Genomic DNA, 18,231 nt, shown 5'->3' on the forward strand with positions numbered 1-18,231 from the left:
GAAGAGACTAAAGTCCTGTGGACTCATGGAGAATGCGGGTATCGATCCCGCTACTTCTCGCATGCTAAGCGAGCGCTCTACCATTTGAGCTAATTCCCCTGTACAAAGAGCACTTGTGTAGGTCCCGCTAGATCGCCTCCTCCTCCTTACTTCCATGCTACGCTAATCCATTGTGTCTCTGGAAGCTGACCTGGGTCCGACTCTTACTGTAACACATAGCTAGCAGCAGACGAGGTGGCCGAGTGGTTAAGGCGATGGACTGCTAATCCATTGTGCTCTGCACGCGTGGGTTCGAATCCCATCCTCGTCGCAGGACATGTTATTTACGTCTTCCATGTTTACATGGTTAAGACGATGGACTGCCAAGTCATTGTGCTCTGCATATGTCTGGTCAAATCCCATCCTTGTTGCAGTTAAGTTGACTTTCGTCTGACACCAATATCACAAATATAACAAATCTCTTTGGAACATTGAGATCAGTTTTTCCCACAGAAATTCTCTCGTTCCCATGGAGTGACTGTCATATGCACTGAGACGAAACTGATGACTTCCAGTCTTTAGGTTTTGCACATTCGGTTGAACAAAACATCCGTTGCCATGTGGTTGAGGCAATCTCTGCCAGAATTAGTCTGTGGAGAATGCGGGTATTGATCCAGCTACCTCTCGCATGCTAAACGAGTGCTCTACCATTTGATTAAAAAATGCTCACTTTTGACGAACAGACAGCATAAACTGATCACAGGGCAATTTAGGTCACCCAAAAACAGGGCTAAATACATTCCTGGGATGGACAGCCTAAAAAGGAAGCGCCCTTGCCACAACTCCTTGCTTGGCCGGCCAAATGTGGAAGTAAACCAACAGACAGTTGCAGTCCTCTGTTGAAATGGTAGTGTTTGTTAATCCAGCCATTTTCCCACAAATTACATACACAGAAGAGACTAAAGTCCTGTGGACTCATGGAGAATGCGGGCATCGATCCCGCTACTTCTCGCATGCTAAGCGAGCGCTCTACCATTTGAGCTAATTCCCCTGTACAAAGAGCACTTGTGTAGGTCCCGCTAGATCGCCTCCTCCTCCTTACTTCCATGCTACGCTAATCCATTGTGTCTCTGGAAGCTGACCTGGGTCCGACTCTTACTGTAACACATAGCTAGCAGCAGACGAGGTGGCCGAGTGGTTAAGGCGATGGACTGCTAATCCATTGTGCTCTGCACGCGTGGGTTCGAATCCCATCCTCGTCGCAGGACATGTTATTTACGTCTTCCATGTTTACATGGTTAAGACGATGGACTGCCAAGTCATTGTGCTCTGCATATGTCTGGTCAAATCCCATCCTTGTTGCAGTTAAGTTGACTTTCGTCTGACACCAATATCACAAATATAACAAATCTCTTTGGAACATTGAGATCAGTTTTTCCCACAGAAATTCTCTCGTTCCCATGGAGTGACTGTCATATGCACTGAGACGAAACTGATGACTTGCAGTCTTTAGGTTTTGCACATTCGGTTGAACAAAACATCCGTTGCCATGTGGTTGAGGCAATCTTTGCCAGAATTAGTCTGTGGAGAATGCGGGTATTGATCCAGCTACCTCTCGCATGCTAAACGAGTGCTCTACCATTTGATTAAAAAATGCTCACTTTTGACGAACAGACAGCATAAACTGATCACAGGGCAATTTAGGTCACCCAAAAACAGGGCTAAATACATTCCTGGGATGGACAGCCTAAAAAGGAAGCGCCCTTGCCACAACTCCTTGCTTGGCCGGCCAAATGTGGAAGTAAACCAACAGACAGTTGCAGTCCTCTGTTGAAATGGTAGTGTTTGTTAATCCAGCCATTTTCCCACAAATTACATACACAGAAGAGACTAAAGTCCTGTGGACTCATGGAGAATGCGGGCATCGATCCCGCTAATTCTCGCATGCTAAGCGAGCGCTCTACCATTTGAGCTAATTCCCCTGTACAAAGAGCACTTGTGTAGGTCCCGCTAGATCGCCTCCTCCTCCTTACTTCCATGCTACGCTAATCCATTGTGTCTCTGGAAGCTGACCTGGGTCCGACTCTTACTGTAACACATAGCTAGCAGCAGACGAGGTGGCCGAGTGGTTAAGGCGATGGACTGCTAATCCATTGTGCTCTGCACGCGTGGGTTCGAATCCCATCCTCGTCGCAGGACATGTTATTTACGTCTTCCATGTTTACATGGTTAAGACGATGGACTGCCAAGTCATTGTGCTCTGCATATGTCTGGTCAAATCCCATCCTTGTTGCAGTTAAATTGACTTTCGTCTGACACCAATATCACAAATATAACAAATCTCTTGGGAACATTGAGATCAGTTTTTCCCACAGAAATTCTCTCGTTCCCATGGAGTGACTGTCATATGCACTGAGACGAAACTGATGACTTGCAGTCTTTAGGTTTTGCACATTCGGTTGAACAAAACATCCGTTGCCATGTGGTTGAGGCAATCTTTGCCAGAATTAGTCTGTGGAGAATGCGGGTATTGATCCAGCTACCTCTCGCATGCTAAACGAGTGCTCTACCATTTGATTAAAAAATGCTCACTTTTGACGAACAGACAGCATAAACTGATCACAGGGCAATTTAGGTCACCCAAAAACAGGGCTAAATACATTCCTGGGATGGACAGCCTAAAAAGGAAGCGCCCTTGCCACAACTCCTTGCTTGGCCGGCCAAATGTGGAAGTAAACCAACAGACAGTTGCAGTCCTCTGTTGAAATGGTAGTGTTTGTTAATCCAGCCATTTTCCCACAAATTACATACACAGAAGAGACTAAAGTCCTGTGGACTCATGGAGAATGCGGGCATCGACCCGCTACTTCTCGCATGCTAAGCGAGCGCTCTACCATTTGAGCTAATTCCCCTGTACAAAGAGCACTTGTGTAGGTCCCGCTAGATCGCCTCCTCCTCCTTACTTCCATGCTACGCTAATCCATTGTGTCTCTGGAAGCTGACCTGGGTCCGACTCTTACTGTAACACATAGCTAGCAGCAGACGAGGTGGCCGAGTGGTTAAGGTGATGGACTGCTAATCCATTGTGCTCTGCACGCGTGGGTTCGAATCCCATCCTCGTCGCAGGACATGTTATTTACGTCTTCCATGTTTACATGGTTAAGACGATGGACTGCCAAGTCATTGTGCTCTGCATATGTCTGGTCAAATCCCATCCTTGTTGCAGTTAAGTTGACTTTCGTCTGACACCAATATCACAAATATAACAAATCTCTTTGGAACATTGAGATCAGTTTTTCCCACAGAAATTCTCTCGTTCCCATGGAGTGACTGTCATATGCACTGAGACGAAACTGATGACTTGCAGTCTTTAGGTTTTGCACATTCGGTTGAACAAAACATCCGTTGCCATGTGGTTGAGGCAATCTTTGCCAGAATTAGTCTGTGGAGAATGCGGGTATTGATCCAGCTACCTCTCGCATGCTAAACGAGTGCTCTACCATTTGATTAAAAAATGCTCACTTTTGACGAACAGACAGCATAAACTGATCACAGGGCAATTTAGGTCACCCAAAAACAGGGCTAAATACATTCCTGGGATGGACAGTCTAAAAAGGAAGCGCCCTTGCCACAACTCCTTGCTTGGCCGGCCAAATGTGGAAGTAAACCAACAGACAGTTGCAGTCCTCTGTTGAAATGGTAGTGTTTGTTAATCCAGCCATTTTCCCACAAATTACATACACAGAAGAGACTAAAGTCCTGTGGACTCATGGAGAATGCGGGCATCGATCCCGCTAATTCTCGCATGCTAAGCGAGCGCTCTACCATTTGAGCTAATTCCCCTGTACAAAGAGCACTTGTGTAGGTCCCGCTAGATCGCCTCCTCCTCCTTACTTCCATGCTACGCTAATCCATTGTGTCTCTGGAAGCTGACCTGGGTCCGACTCTTACTGTAACACATAGCTAGCAGCAGACGAGGTGGCCGAGTGGTTAAGGCGATGGACTGCTAATCCATTGTGCTCTGCACGCGTGGGTTCGAATCCCATCCTCGTCGCAGGACATGTTATTTACGTCTTCCATGTTTACATGGTTAAGACGATGGACTGCCAAGTCATTGTGCTCTGCATATGTCTGGTCAAATCCCATCCTTGTTGCAGTTAAATTGACTTTCGTCTGACACCAATATCACAAATATAACAAATCTCTTGGGAACATTGAGATCAGTTTTTCCCACAGAAATTCTCTCGTTCCCATGGAGTGACTGTCATATGCACTGAGACGAAACTGATGACTTGCAGTCTTTAGGTTTTGCACATTCGGTTGAACAAAACATCCGTTGCCATGTGGTTGAGGCAATCTTTGCCAGAATTAGTCTGTGGAGAATGCGGGTATTGATCCAGCTACCTCTCGCATGCTAAACGAGTGCTCTACCATTTGATTAAAAAATGCTCACTTTTGACGAACAGACAGCATAAACTGATCACAGGGCAATTTAGGTCACCCAAAAACAGGGCTAAATACATTCCTGGGATGGACAGCCTAAAAAGGAAGCGCCCTTGCCACAACTCCTTGCTTGGCCGGCCAAATGTGGAAGTAAACCAACAGACAGTTGCAGTCCTCTGTTGAAATGGTAGTGTTTGTTAATCCAGCCATTTTCCCACAAATTACATACACAGAAGAGACTAAAGTCCTGTGGACTCATGGAGAATGCGGGCATCGACCCGCTACTTCTCGCATGCTAAGCGAGCGCTCTACCATTTGAGCTAATTCCCCTGTACAAAGAGCACTTGTGTAGGTCCCGCTAGATCGCCTCCTCCTCCTTACTTCCATGCTACGCTAATCCATTGTGTCTCTGGAAGCTGACCTGGGTCCGACTCTTACTGTAACACATAGCTAGCAGCAGACGAGGTGGCCGAGTGGTTAAGGCGATGGACTGCTAATCCATTGTGCTCTGCACGCGTGGGTTCGAATCCCATCCTCGTCGCAGGACATGTTATTTACGTCTTCCATGTTTACATGGTTAAGACGATGGACTGCCAAGTCATTGTGCTCTGCATATGTCTGGTCAAATCCCATCCTTGTTGCAGTTAAGTTGACTTTCGTCTGACACCAATATCACAAATATAACAAATCTCTTTGGAACATTGAGATCAGTTTTTCCCACAGAAATTCTCTCGTTCCCATGGAGTGACTGTCATATGCACTGAGACGAAACTGATGACTTGCAGTCTTTAGGTTTTGCACATTCGGTTGAACAAAACATCCGTTGCCATGTGGTTGAGGCAATCTTTGCCAGAATTAGTCTGTGGAGAATGCGGGTATTGATCCAGCTACCTCTCGCATGCTAAACGAGTGCTCTACCATTTGATTAAAAAATGCTCACTTTTGACGAACAGACAGCATAAACTGATCACAGGGCAATTTAGGTCACCCAAAAACAGGGCTAAATACATTCCTGGGATGGACAGTCTAAAAAGGAAGCGCCCTTGCCACAACTCCTTGCTTGGCCGGCCAAATGTGGAAGTAAACCAACAGACAGATGCAGTCCTCTGTTGAAATGGTAGTGTTTGTTAATCCAGCCATTTTCCCACAAATTACATACACAGAAGAGACTAAAGTCCTGTGGACTCATGGAGAATGCGGGCATCGATCCCACTACTTCTCCCATGCTAAGCGAGCGCTCTACCATTTGAGCTAATTCCCCTGTACAAAGAGCACTTGTGTAGGTCCCGCTAGATCGCCTCCTCCTCCTTACTTCCATGCTACGCTAATCCATTGTGTCTCTGGAAGCTGACCTGGGTCCGACTCTTACTGTAACACATAGCTAGCAGCAGACGAGGTGGCCGAGTGGTTAAGGCGATGGACTGCTAATCCATTGTGCTCTGCACGCGTGGGTTCGAATCCCATCCTCGTCGCAGGACATGTTATTTACGTCTTCCATGTTTACATGGTTAAGACGATGGACTGCCAAGTCATTGTGCTCTGCATATGTCTGGTCAAATCCCATCCTTGTTGCAGTTAAGTTGACTTTCGTCTGACACCAATATCACAAATATAACAAATCTCTTTGGAACATTGAGATCAGTTTTTCCCACAGAAATTCTCTCGTTCCCATGGAGTGACTGTCATATGCACTGAGACGAAACTGATGACTTGCAGTCTTTAGGTTTTGCACATTCGGTTGAACAAAACATCCGTTGCCATGTGGTTGAGGCAATCTTTGCCAGAATTAGTCTGTGGAGAATGCGGGTATTGATCCAGCTACCTCTCGCATGCTAAACGAGTGCTCTACCATTTGATTAAAAAATGCTCACTTTTGACGAACAGACAGCATAAACTGATCACAGGGCAATTTAGGTCACCCAAAAACAGAGCTAAATACATTCCTGGGATGGACAGTCTAAAAAGGAAGCACCCTTGCCACAACTCCTTGCTTGGCCGGCCAAATGTGGAAGTAAACCAACAGACAGTTGCAGTCCACTGTTGAAATGGTAGTGTTTGTTAATCCAGCCATTTTCCCACAAATTACATACACAGAAGAGACTAAAGTCCTGTGGACTCATGGAGAATGCGGGCATCGATCCCGCTACTTCTCGCATGCTAAGTGAGCGCTCTACCATTTGAGCTAATTCCCCTGTACAAAGAGCACTTGTGTAGGTCCCGCTAGATCGCCTCCTCCTCCTTACTTCCATGCTACGCTAATCCATTGTGTCTCTGGAAGCTGACCTGGGTCCGACTCTTACTGTAACACATAGCTAGCAGCAGACGAGGTGGCCGAGTGGTTAAGGCGATGGACTGCTAATCCATTGTGCTCTGCACGCGTGGGTTCGAATCCCATCCTCGTCGCAGGACATGTTATTTACGTCTTCCATGTTTACATGGTTAAGACGATGGACTGCCAAGTCATTGTGCTCTGCATATGTCTGGTCAAATCCCATCCTTGTTGCAGTTAAGTTGACTTTCGTCTGACACCAATATCACAAATATAACAAATCTCTTTGGAACATTGAGATCAGTTTTTCCCACAGAAATTCTCTCGTTCCCATGGAGTGACTGTCATATGCACTGAGACGAAACTGATGACTTGCAGTCTTTAGGTTTTGCACATTCGGTTGAACAAAACATCCGTTGCCATGTGGTTGAGGCAATCTTTGCCAGAATTAGTCTGTGGAGAATGCGGGTATTGATCCAGCTACCTCTCGCATGCTAAACGAGTGCTCTACCATTTGATTAAAAAATGCTCACTTTTGACGAACAGACAGCATAAACTGATCACAGGGCAATTTAGGTCACCCAAAAACAGGGCTAAATACATTCCTGGGATGGACAGCCTAAAAAGGAAGCGCCCTTGCCACAACTCCTTGCTTGGCCGGCCAAATGTGGAAGTAAACCAACAGACAGTTGCAGTCCTCTGTTGAAATGGTAGTGTTTGTTAATCCAGCCATTTTCCCACAAATTACATACACAGAAGAGACTAAAGTCCTGTGGACTCATGGAGAATGCGGGCATCGATCCCGCTACTTCTCGCATGCTAAGCGAGCGCTCTACCATTTGAGCTAATTCCCCTGTACAAAGAGCACTTGTGTAGGTCCCGCTAGATCGCCTCCTCCTCCTTACTTCCATGCTACGCTAATCCATTGTGTCTCTGGAAGCTGACCTGGGTCCGACTCTTACTGTAACACATAGCTAGCAGCAGACGAGGTGGCTGAGTGGTTAAGGCGATGGACTGCTAATCCATTGTGCTCTGCACGCGTGGGTTCGAATCCCATCCTCGTCGCAGGACATGTTATTTACGTCTTCCATGTTTACATGGTTAAGACGATGGACTGCCAAGTCATTGTGCTCTGCATATGTCTGGTCAAATCCCATCCTTGTTGCAGTTAAGTTGACTTTCGTCTGACACCAATATCACAAATATAACAAATCTCTTTGGAACATTGAGATCAGTTTTTCCCACAGAAATTCTCTCGTTCCCATGGAGTGACTGTCATATGCACTGAGACGAAACTGATGACTTGCAGTCTTTAGGTTTTGCACATTCGGTTGAACAAAACATCCGTTGCCATGTGGTTGAGGCAATCTTTGCCAGAATTAGTCTGTGGAGAATGCGGGTATTGATCCAGCTACCTCTCGCATGCTAAACGAGTGCTCTACCATTTGATTAAAAAATGCTCACTTTTGACGAACAGACAGCATAAACTGATCACAGGGCAATTTAGGTCACCCAAAAACAGGGCTAAATACATTCCTGGGATGGACAGCCTAAAAAGGAAGCGCCCTTGCCACAACTCCTTGCTTGGCCGGCCAAATGTGGAAGTAAACCAACAGACAGTTGCAGTCCTCTGTTGAAATGGTAGTGTTTGTTAATCCAGCCATTTTCCCACAAATTACATACACAGAAGAGACTAAAGTCCTGTGGACTCATGGAGAATGCGGGCATCGATCCCGCTACTTCTCGCATGCTAAGCGAGCGCTCTACCATTTGAGCTAATTCCCCTGTACAAAGAGCACTTGTGTAGGTCCCGCTAGATCGCCTCCTCCTCCTTACTTCCATGCTACGCTAATCCATTGTGTCTCTGGAAGCTGACCTGGGTCCGACTCTTACTGTAACACATAGCTAGCAGCAGACGAGGTGGCCGAGTGGTTAAGGCGATGGACTGCTAATCCATTGTGCTCTGCACGCGTGGGTTCGAATCCCATCCTCGTCGCAGGACATGTTATTTACGTCTTCCATGTTTACATGGTTAAGACGATGGACTGCCAAGTCATTGTGCTCTGCATATGTCTGGTCAAATCCCATCCTTGTTGCAGTTAAGTTGACTTTCGTCTGACACCAATATCACAAATATAACAAATCTCTTTGGAACATTGAGATCAGTTTTTCCCACAGAAATTCTCTCGTTCCCATGGAGTGACTGTCATATGCACTGAGACGAAACTGATGACTTCCAGTCTTTAGGTTTTGCACATTCGGTTGAACAAAACATCCGTTGCCATGTGGTTGAGGCAATCTCTGCCAGAATTAGTCTGTGGAGAATGCGGGTATTGATCCAGCTACCTCTCGCATGCTAAACGAGTGCTCTACCATTTGATTAAAAAATGCTCACTTTTGACGAACAGACAGCATAAACTGATCACAGGGCAATTTAGGTCACCCAAAAACAGGGCTAAATACATTCCTGGGATGGACAGCCTAAAAAGGAAGCGCCCTTGCCACAACTCCTTGCTTGGCCGGCCAAATGTGGAAGTAAACCAACAGACAGTTGCAGTCCTCTGTTGAAATGGTAGTGTTTGTTAATCCAGCCATTTTCCCACAAATTACATACACAGAAGAGACTAAAGTCCTGTGGACTCAGGGAGAATGCGGGCATCGATCCCGCTACTTCTCGCATGCTAAGCGAGCGCTCTACCATTTGAGCTAATTCCCCTGTACAAAGAGCACTTGTGTAGGTCCCGCTAGATCGCCTCCTCCTCCTTACTTCCATGCTACGCTAATCCATTGTGTCTCTGGAAGCTGACCTGGGTCCGACTCTTACTGTAACACATAGCTAGCAGCAGACGAGGTGGCCGAGTGGTTAAGGCGATGGACTGCTAATCCATTGTGCTCTGCACGCGTGGGTTCGAATCCCATCCTCGTCGCAGGACATGTTATTTACGTCTTCCATGTTTACATGGTTAAGACGATGGACTGCCAAGTCATTGTGCTCTGCATATGTCTGGTCAAATCCCATCCTTGTTGCAGTTAAGTTGACTTTCGTCTGACACCAATATCACAAATATAACAAATCTCTTTGGAACATTGAGATCAGTTTTTCCCACAGAAATTCTCTCGTTCCCATGGAGTGACTGTCATATGCACTGAGACGAAACTGATGACTTCCAGTCTTTAGGTTTTGCACATTCGGTTGAACAAAACATCCGTTGCCATGTGGTTGAGGCAATCTCTGCCAGAATTAGTCTGTGGAGAATGCGGGTATTGATCCAGCTACCTCTCGCATGCTAAACGAGTGCTCTACCATTTGATTAAAAAATGCTCACTTTTGACGAACAGACAGCATAAACTGATCACAGGGCAATTTAGGTCACCCAAAAACAGGGCTAAATACATTCCTGGGATGGACAGCCTAAAAAGGAAGCGCCCTTGCCACAACTCCTTGCTTGGCCGGCCAAATGTGGAAGTAAACCAACAGACAGTTGCAGTCCTCTGTTGAAATGGTAGTGTTTGTTAATCCAGCCATTTTCCCACAAATTACATACACAGAAGAGACTAAAGTCCTGTGGACTCAGGGAGAATGCGGGCATCGATCCCGCTACTTCTCGCATGCTAAGCGAGCGCTCTACCATTTGAGCTAATTCCCCTGTACAAAGAGCACTTGTGTAGGTCCCGCTAGATCGCCTCCTCCTCCTTACTTCCATGCTACGCTAATCCATTGTGTCTCTGGAAGCTGACCTGGGTCCGACTCTTACTGTAACACATAGCTAGCAGCAGACGAGGTGGCCGAGTGGTTAAGGCGATGGACTGCTAATCCATTGTGCTCTGCACGCGTGGGTTCGAATCCCATCCTCGTCGCAGGACATGTTATTTACGTCTTCCATGTTTACATGGTTAAGACGATGGACTGCCAAGTCATTGTGCTCTGCATATGTCTGGTCAAATCCCATCCTTGTTGCAGTTAAGTTGACTTTCGTCTGACACCAATATCACAAATATAACAAATCTCTTTGGAACATTGAGATCAGTTTTTCCCACAGAAATTCTCTCGTTCCCATGGAGTGACTGTCATATGCACTGAGACGAAACTGATGACTTGCAGTCTTTAGGTTTTGCACATTCGGTTGAACAAAACATCCGTTGCCATGTGGTTGAGGCAATCTTTGCCAGAATTAGTCTGTGGAGAATGCGGGTATTGATCCAGCTACCTCTCGCATGCTAAACGAGTGCTCTACCATTTGATTAAAAAATGCTCACTTTTGACGAACAGACAGCATAAACTGATCACAGGGCAATTTAGGTCACCCAAAAACAGGGCTAAATACATTCCTGGGATGGACAGCCTAAAAAGGAAGCGCCCTTGCCACAACTCCTTGCTTGGCCGGCCAAATGTGGAAGTAAACCAACAGACAGTTGCAGTCCTCTGTTGAAATGGTAGTGTTTGTTAATCCAGCCATTTTCCCACAAATTACATACACAGAAGAGACTAAAGTCCTGTGGACTCATGGAGAATGCGGGCATCGATCCCGCTACTTCTCGCATGCTAAGCGAGCGCTCTACCATTTGAGCTAATTCCCCTGTACAAAGAGCACTTGTGTAGGTCCCGCTAGATCGCCTCCTCCTCCTTACTTCCATGCTACGCTAATCCATTGTGTCTCTGGAAGCTGACCTGGGTCCGACTCTTACTGTAACACATAGATAGCAGCAGACGAGGTGGCCGAGTGGTTAAGGCGATGGACTGCTAATCCATTGTGCTCTGCACGCGTGGGTTCGAATCCCATCCTCGTCGCAGGACATGTTATTTACGTCTTCCATGTTTACATGGTTAAGACGATGGACTGCCAAGTCATTGTGCTCTGCATATGTCTGGTCAAATCCCATCCTTGTTGCAGTTAAGTTGACTTTCGTCTGACACCAATATCACAAATATAACAAATCTCTTTGGAACATTGAGATCAGTTTTTCCCACAGAAATTCTCTCGTTCCCATGGAGTGACTGTCATATGCACTGAGACGAAACTGATGACTTGCAGTCTTTAGGTTTTGCACATTCGGTTGAACAAAACATCCGTTGCCATGTGGTTGAGGCAATCTTTGCCAGAATTAGTCTGTGGAGAATGCGGGTATTGATCCAGCTACCTCTCGCATGCTAAACGAGTGCTCTACCATTTGATTAAAAAATGCTCACTTTTGACGAACAGACAGCATAAACTGATCACAGGGCAATTTAGGTCACCCAAAAACAGGGCTAAATACATTCCTGGGATGGACAGCCTAAAAAGGAAGCGCCCTTGCCACAACTCCTTGCTTGGCCGGCCAAATGTGGAAGTAAACCAACAGACAGTTGCAGTCCTCTGTTGAAATGGTAGTGTTTGTTAATCCAGCCATTTTCCCACAAATTACATACACAGAAGAGACTAAAGTCCTGTGGACTCATGGAGAATGCGGGCATCGATCCCGCTACTTCTCGCATGCTAAGCGAGCGCTCTACCATTTGAGCTAATTCCCCTGTACAAAGAGCACTTGTGTAGGTCCCGCTAGATCGCCTCCTCCTCCTTACTTCCATGCTACGCTAATCCATTGTGTCTCTGGAAGCTGACCTGGGTCCGACTCTTACTGTAACACATAGCTAGCAGCAGACGAGGTGGCCGAGTGGTTAAGGCGATGGACTGCTAATCCATTGTGCTCTGCACGCGTGGGTTCGAATCCCATCCTCGTCGCAGGACATGTTATTTACGTCTTCCATGTTTACATGGTTAAGACGATGGACTGCCAAGTCATTGTGCTCTGCATATGTCTGGTCAAATCCCATCCTTGTTGCAGTTAAGTTGACTTTCGTCTGACACCAATATCACAAATATAACAAATCTCTTTGGAACATTGAGATCAGTTTTTCCCACAGAAATTCTCTCGTTCCCATGGAGTGACTGTCATATGCACTGAGACGAAACTGATGACTTCCAGTCTTTAGGTTTTGCACATTCGGTTGAACAAAACATCCGTTGCCATGTGGTTGAGGCAATCTCTGCCAGAATTAGTCTGTGGAGAATGCGGGTATTGATCCAGCTACCTCTCGCATGCTAAACGAGTGCTCTACCATTTGATTAAAAAATGCTCACTTTTGACGAACAGACAGCATAAACTGATCACAGGGCAATTTAGGTCACCCAAAAACAGGGCTAAATACATTCCTGGGATGGACAGCCTAAAAAGGAAGCGCCCTTGCCACAACTCCTTGCTTGGCCGGCCAAATGTGGAAGTAAACCAACAGACAGTTGCAGTCCTCTGTTGAAATGGTAGTGTTTGTTAATCCAGCCATTTTCCCACAAATTACATACACAGAAGAGACTAAAGTCCTGTGGACTCAGGGAGAATGCGGGCATCGATCCCGCTACTTCTCGCATGCTAAGCGAGCGCTCTACCATTTGAGCTAATTCCCCTGTACAAAGAGCACTTGTGTAGGTCCCGCTAGATCGCCTCCTCCTCCTTACTTCCATGCTACGCTAATCCATTGTGTCTCTGGAAGCTGACCTGGGTCCGACTCTTACTGTAACACATAGCTAGCAGCAGACGAGGTGGCCGAGTGGTTAAGGCGATGGACTGCTAATCCATTGTGCTCTGCACGCGTGGGTTCGAATCCCATCCTCGTCGCAGGACATGTTATTTACGTCTTCCATGTTTACATGGTTAAGACGATGGACTGCCAAGTCATTGTGCTCTGCATATGTCTGGTCAAATCCCATCCTTGTTGCAGTTAAGTTGACTTTCGTCTGACACCAATATCACAAATATAACAAATCTCTTTGGAACATTGAGATCAGTTTTTCCCACAGAAATTCTCTCGTTCCCATGGAGTGACTGTCATATGCACTGAGACGAAACTGATGACTTCCAGTCTTTAGGTTTTGCACATTCGGTTGAACAAAACATCCGTTGCCATGTGGTTGAGGCAATCTCTGCCAGAATTAGTCTGTGGAGAATGCGGGTATTGATCCAGCTACCTCTCGCATGCTAAACGAGTGCTCTACCATTTGATTAAAAAATGCTCACTTTTGACGAACAGACAGCATAAACTGATCACAGGGCAATTTAGGTCACCCAAAAACAGGGCTAAATACATTCCTGGGATGGACAGCCTAAAAAGGAAGCGCCCTTGCCACAACTCCTTGCTTGGCCGGCCAAATGTGGAAGTAAACCAACAGACAGTTGCAGTCCTCTGTTGAAATGGTAGTGTTTGTTAATCCAGCCATTTTCCCACAAATTACATACACAGAAGAGACTAAAGTCCTGTGGACTCAGGGAGAATGCGGGCATCGATCCCGCTACTTCTCGCATGCTAAGCGAGCGCTCTACCATTTGAGCTAATTCCCCTGTACAAAGAGCACTTGTGTAGGTCCCGCTAGATCGCCTCCTCCTCCTTACTTCCATGCTACGCTAATCCATTGTGTCTCTGGAAGCTGACCTGGGTCCGACTCTTACTGTAACACATAGCTAGCAGCAGACGAGGTGGCCGAGTGGTTAAGGCGATGGACTGCTAATCCATTGTGCTCTGCACGCGTGGGTTCGAATCCCATCCTCGTCGCAGGACATGTTATTTACGTCTTCCATGTTTACATGGTTAAGACGATGGACTGCCAAGTCATTGTGCTCTGCATATGTCTGGTCAAATCCCATCCTTGTTGCAGTTAAGTTGACTTTCGTCTGACACCAATATCACAAATATAACAAATCTCTTTGGAACATTGAGATCAGTTTTTCCCACAGAAATTCTCTCGTTCCCATGGAGTGACTGTCATATGCACTGAGACGAAACTGATGACTTGCAGTCTTTAGGTTTTGCACATTCGGTTGAACAAAACATCCGTTGCCATGTGGTTGAGGCAATCTTTGCCAGAATTAGTCTGTGGAGAATGCGGGTATTGATCCAGCTACCTCTCGCATGCTAAACGAGTGCTCTACCATTTGATTAAAAAATGCTCACTTTTGACGAACAGACAGCATAAACTGATCACAGGGCAATTTAGGTCACCCAAAAACAGGGCTAAATACATTCCTGGGATGGACAGCCTAAAAAGGAAGCGCCCTTGCCACAACTCCTTGCTTGGCCGGCCAAATGTGGAAGTAAACCAACAGACAGTTGCAGTCCTCTGTTGAAATGGTAGTGTTTGTTAATCCAGCCATTTTCCCACAAATTACATACACAGAAGAGACTAAAGTCCTGTGGACTCATGGAGAATGCGGGCATCGATCCCGCTACTTCTCGCATGCTAAGCGAGCGCTCTACCATTTGAGCTAATTCCCCTGTACAAAGAGCACTTGTGTAGGTCCCGCTAGATCGCCTCCTCCTCCTTACTTCCATGCTACGCTAATCCATTGTGTCTCTGGAAGCTGACCTGGGTCCGACTCTTACTGTAACACATAGATAGCAGCAGACGAGGTGGCCGAGTGGTTAAGGCGATGGACTGCTAATCCATTGTGCTCTGCACGCGTGGGTTCGAATCCCATCCTCGTCGCAGGACATGTTATTTACGTCTTCCATGTTTACATGGTTAAGACGATGGACTGCCAAGTCATTGTGCTCTGCATATGTCTGGTCAAATCCCATCCTTGTTGCAGTTAAGTTGACTTTCGTCTGACACCAATATCACAAATATAACAAATCTCTTTGGAACATTGAGATCAGTTTTTCCCACAGAAATTCTCTCGTTCCCATGGAGTGACTGTCATATGCACTGAGACGAAACTGATGACTTGCAGTCTTTAGGTTTTGCACATTCGGTTGAACAAAACATCCGTTGCCATGTGGTTGAGGCAATCTTTGCCAGAATTAGTCTGTGGAGAATGCGGGTATTGATCCAGCTACCTCTCGCATGCTAAACGAGTGCTCTACCATTTGATTAAAAAATGCTCACTTTTGACGAACAGACAGCATAAACTGATCACAGGGCAATTTAGGTCACCCAAAAACAGGGCTAAATACATTCCTGGGATGGACAGCCTAAAAAGGAAGCGCCCTTGCCACAACTCCTTGCTTGGCCGGCCAAATGTGGAAGTAAACCAACAGACAGTTGCAGTCCTCTGTTGAAATGGTAGTGTTTGTTAATCCAGCCATTTTCCCACAAATTACATACACAGAAGAGACTAAAGTCCTGTGGACTCATGGAGAATGCGGGCATCGATCCCGCTACTTCTCGCATGCTAAGCGAGCGCTCTACCATTTGAGCTAATTCCCCTGTACAAAGAGCACTTGTGTAGGTCCCGCTAGATCGCCTCCTCCTCCTTACTTCCATGCTACGCTAATCCATTGTGTCTCTGGAAGCTGACCTGGGTCCGACTCTTACTGTAACACATAGCTAGCAGCAGACGAGGTGGCCGAGTGGTTAAGGCGATGGACTGCTAATCCATTGTGCTCTGCACGCGTGGGTTCGAATCCCATCCTCGTCGCAGGACATGTTATTTACGTCTTCCATGTTTACATGGTTAAGACGATGGACTGCCAAGTCATTGTGCTCTGCATATGTCTGGTCAAATCCCATCCTTGTTGCAGTTAAGTTGACTTTCGTCTGACACCAATATCACAAATATAACAAATCTCTTTGGAACATTGAGATCAGTTTTTCCCACAGAAATTCTCTCGTTCCCATGGAGTGACTGTCATATGCACTGAGACGAAACTGATGACTTCCAGTCTTTAGGTTTTGCACATTCGGTTGAACAAAACATCCGTTGCCATGTGGTTGAGGCAATCTCTGCCAGAATTAGTCTGTGGAGAATGCGGGTATTGATCCAGCTACCTCTCGCATGCTAAACGAGTGCTCTACCATTTGATTAAAAAATGCTCACTTTTGACGAACAGACAGCATAAACTGATCACAGGGCAATTTAGGTCACCCAAAAACAGGGCTAAATACATTCCTGGGATGGACAGCCTAAAAAGGAAGCGCCCTTGCCACAACTCCTTGCTTGGCCGGCCAAATGTGGAAGTAAACCAACAGACAGTTGCAGTCCTCTGTTGAAATGGTAGTGTTTGTTAATCCAGCCATTTTCCCACAAATTACATACACAGAAGAGACTAAAGTCCTGTGGACTCAGGGAGAATGCGGGCATCGATCCCGCTACTTCTCGCATGCTAAGCGAGCGCTCTACCATTTGAGCTAATTCCCCTGTACAAAGAGCACTTGTGTAGGTCCCGCTAGATCGCCTCCTCCTCCTTACTTCCATGCTACGCTAATCCATTGTGTCTCTGGAAGCTGACCTGGGTCCGACTCTTACTGTAACACATAGCTAGCAGCAGACGAGGTGGCCGAGTGGTTAAGGCGATGGACTGCTAATCCATTGTGCTCTGCACGCGTGGGTTCGAATCCCATCCTCGTCGCAGGACATGTTATTTACGTCTTCCATGTTTACATGGTTAAGACGATGGACTGCCAAGTCATTGTGCTCTGCATATGTCTGGTCAAATCCCATCCTTGTTGCAGTTAAGTTGACTTTCGTCTGACACCAATATCACAAATATAACAAATCTCTTTGGAACATTGAGATCAGTTTTTCCCACAGAAATTCTCTCGTTCCCATGGAGTGACTGTCATATGCACTGAGACGAAACTGATGACTTCCAGTCTTTAGGTTTTGCACATTCGGTTGAACAAAACATCCGTTGCCATGTGGTTGAGGCAATCTCTGCCAGAATTAGTCTGTGGAGAATGCGGGTATTGATCCAGCTACCTCTCGCATGCTAAACGAGTGCTCTACCATTTGATTAAAAAATGCTCACTTTTGACGAACAGACAGCATAAACTGATCACAGGGCAATTTAGGTCACCCAAAAACAGGGCTAAATACATTCCTGGGATGGACAGCCTAAAAAGGAAGCGCCCTTGCCACAACTCCTTGCTTGGCCGGCCAAATGTGGAAGTAAACCAACAGACAGTTGCAGTCCTCTGTTGAAATGGTAGTGTTTGTTAATCCAGCCATTTTCCCACAAATTACATACACAGAAGAGACTAAAGTCCTGTGGACTCAGGGAGAATGCGGGCATCGATCCCGCTACTTCTCGCATGCTAAGCGAGCGCTCTACCATTTGAGCTAATTCCCCTGTACAAAGAGCACTTGTGTAGGTCCCGCTAGATCGCCTCCTCCTCCTTACTTCCATGCTACGCTAATCCATTGTGTCTCTGGAAGCTGACCTGGGTCCGACTCTTACTGTAACACATAGCTAGCAGCAGACGAGGTGGCCGAGTGGTTAAGGCGATGGACTGCTAATCCATTGTGCTCTGCACGCGTGGGTTCGAATCCCATCCTCGTCGCAGGACATGTTATTTACGTCTTCCATGTTTACATGGTTAAGACGATGGACTGCCAAGTCATTGTGCTCTGCATATGTCTGGTCAAATCCCATCCTTGTTGCAGTTAAGTTGACTTTCGTCTGACACCAATATCACAAATATAACAAATCTCTTTGGAACATTGAGATCAGTTTTTCCCACAGAAATTCTCTCGTTCCCATGGAGTGACTGTCATATGCACTGAGACGAAACTGA

At 46.3% G+C, this 18,231-nt stretch overlaps 19 non-coding genes across 19 annotated transcripts; 18 read left to right on the plus strand and 1 right to left on the minus strand.

Moving 5' to 3' along the window:
• Positions 1–26: 26 nt before the first annotated feature.
• On the minus strand, positions 27–99 carry trnaa-agc (transfer RNA alanine (anticodon AGC)). Its single transcript has one exon. It is a non-coding gene; the product is annotated as a tRNA-Ala (tRNA).
• A 129-nt stretch (positions 100–228) lies between these two features.
• Positions 229–310, plus strand: trnas-gcu (transfer RNA serine (anticodon GCU)). The gene has a single exon. It is a non-coding gene; the product is annotated as a tRNA-Ser (tRNA).
• An 849-nt stretch (positions 311–1,159) lies between these two features.
• trnas-gcu (transfer RNA serine (anticodon GCU)) lies at positions 1,160–1,241 on the plus strand. Its single transcript has one exon. It is a non-coding gene; the product is annotated as a tRNA-Ser (tRNA).
• An 849-nt stretch (positions 1,242–2,090) lies between these two features.
• On the plus strand, positions 2,091–2,172 carry trnas-gcu (transfer RNA serine (anticodon GCU)). The gene has a single exon. It is a non-coding gene; the product is annotated as a tRNA-Ser (tRNA).
• Positions 2,173–3,951: 1,779 nt separating this feature from the next.
• trnas-gcu (transfer RNA serine (anticodon GCU)) lies at positions 3,952–4,033 on the plus strand. Its single transcript has one exon. It is a non-coding gene; the product is annotated as a tRNA-Ser (tRNA).
• An 848-nt stretch (positions 4,034–4,881) lies between these two features.
• trnas-gcu (transfer RNA serine (anticodon GCU)) lies at positions 4,882–4,963 on the plus strand. Its single transcript has one exon. It is a non-coding gene; the product is annotated as a tRNA-Ser (tRNA).
• Positions 4,964–5,812: 849 nt separating this feature from the next.
• trnas-gcu (transfer RNA serine (anticodon GCU)) lies at positions 5,813–5,894 on the plus strand. Its single transcript has one exon. It is a non-coding gene; the product is annotated as a tRNA-Ser (tRNA).
• An 849-nt stretch (positions 5,895–6,743) lies between these two features.
• Positions 6,744–6,825, plus strand: trnas-gcu (transfer RNA serine (anticodon GCU)). The gene has a single exon. It is a non-coding gene; the product is annotated as a tRNA-Ser (tRNA).
• A 1,780-nt stretch (positions 6,826–8,605) lies between these two features.
• On the plus strand, positions 8,606–8,687 carry trnas-gcu (transfer RNA serine (anticodon GCU)). Its single transcript has one exon. It is a non-coding gene; the product is annotated as a tRNA-Ser (tRNA).
• An 849-nt stretch (positions 8,688–9,536) lies between these two features.
• Positions 9,537–9,618, plus strand: trnas-gcu (transfer RNA serine (anticodon GCU)). The gene has a single exon. It is a non-coding gene; the product is annotated as a tRNA-Ser (tRNA).
• Positions 9,619–10,467: 849 nt separating this feature from the next.
• On the plus strand, positions 10,468–10,549 carry trnas-gcu (transfer RNA serine (anticodon GCU)). Its single transcript has one exon. It is a non-coding gene; the product is annotated as a tRNA-Ser (tRNA).
• Positions 10,550–11,398: 849 nt separating this feature from the next.
• On the plus strand, positions 11,399–11,480 carry trnas-gcu (transfer RNA serine (anticodon GCU)). The gene has a single exon. It is a non-coding gene; the product is annotated as a tRNA-Ser (tRNA).
• An 849-nt stretch (positions 11,481–12,329) lies between these two features.
• On the plus strand, positions 12,330–12,411 carry trnas-gcu (transfer RNA serine (anticodon GCU)). Its single transcript has one exon. It is a non-coding gene; the product is annotated as a tRNA-Ser (tRNA).
• Positions 12,412–13,260: 849 nt separating this feature from the next.
• Positions 13,261–13,342, plus strand: trnas-gcu (transfer RNA serine (anticodon GCU)). The gene has a single exon. It is a non-coding gene; the product is annotated as a tRNA-Ser (tRNA).
• An 849-nt stretch (positions 13,343–14,191) lies between these two features.
• On the plus strand, positions 14,192–14,273 carry trnas-gcu (transfer RNA serine (anticodon GCU)). The gene has a single exon. It is a non-coding gene; the product is annotated as a tRNA-Ser (tRNA).
• An 849-nt stretch (positions 14,274–15,122) lies between these two features.
• Positions 15,123–15,204, plus strand: trnas-gcu (transfer RNA serine (anticodon GCU)). Its single transcript has one exon. It is a non-coding gene; the product is annotated as a tRNA-Ser (tRNA).
• An 849-nt stretch (positions 15,205–16,053) lies between these two features.
• Positions 16,054–16,135, plus strand: trnas-gcu (transfer RNA serine (anticodon GCU)). The gene has a single exon. It is a non-coding gene; the product is annotated as a tRNA-Ser (tRNA).
• Positions 16,136–16,984: 849 nt separating this feature from the next.
• On the plus strand, positions 16,985–17,066 carry trnas-gcu (transfer RNA serine (anticodon GCU)). The gene has a single exon. It is a non-coding gene; the product is annotated as a tRNA-Ser (tRNA).
• Positions 17,067–17,915: 849 nt separating this feature from the next.
• trnas-gcu (transfer RNA serine (anticodon GCU)) lies at positions 17,916–17,997 on the plus strand. The gene has a single exon. It is a non-coding gene; the product is annotated as a tRNA-Ser (tRNA).
• The last annotated feature ends 234 nt before the right edge of the window (positions 17,998–18,231 follow it).

This window comes from Sebastes fasciatus, chromosome 4 (genome assembly GCF_043250625.1).
Source record: "Sebastes fasciatus isolate fSebFas1 chromosome 4, fSebFas1.pri, whole genome shotgun sequence".
Lineage (NCBI taxonomy): Eukaryota > Metazoa > Chordata > Actinopteri > Perciformes > Sebastidae > Sebastes > Sebastes fasciatus.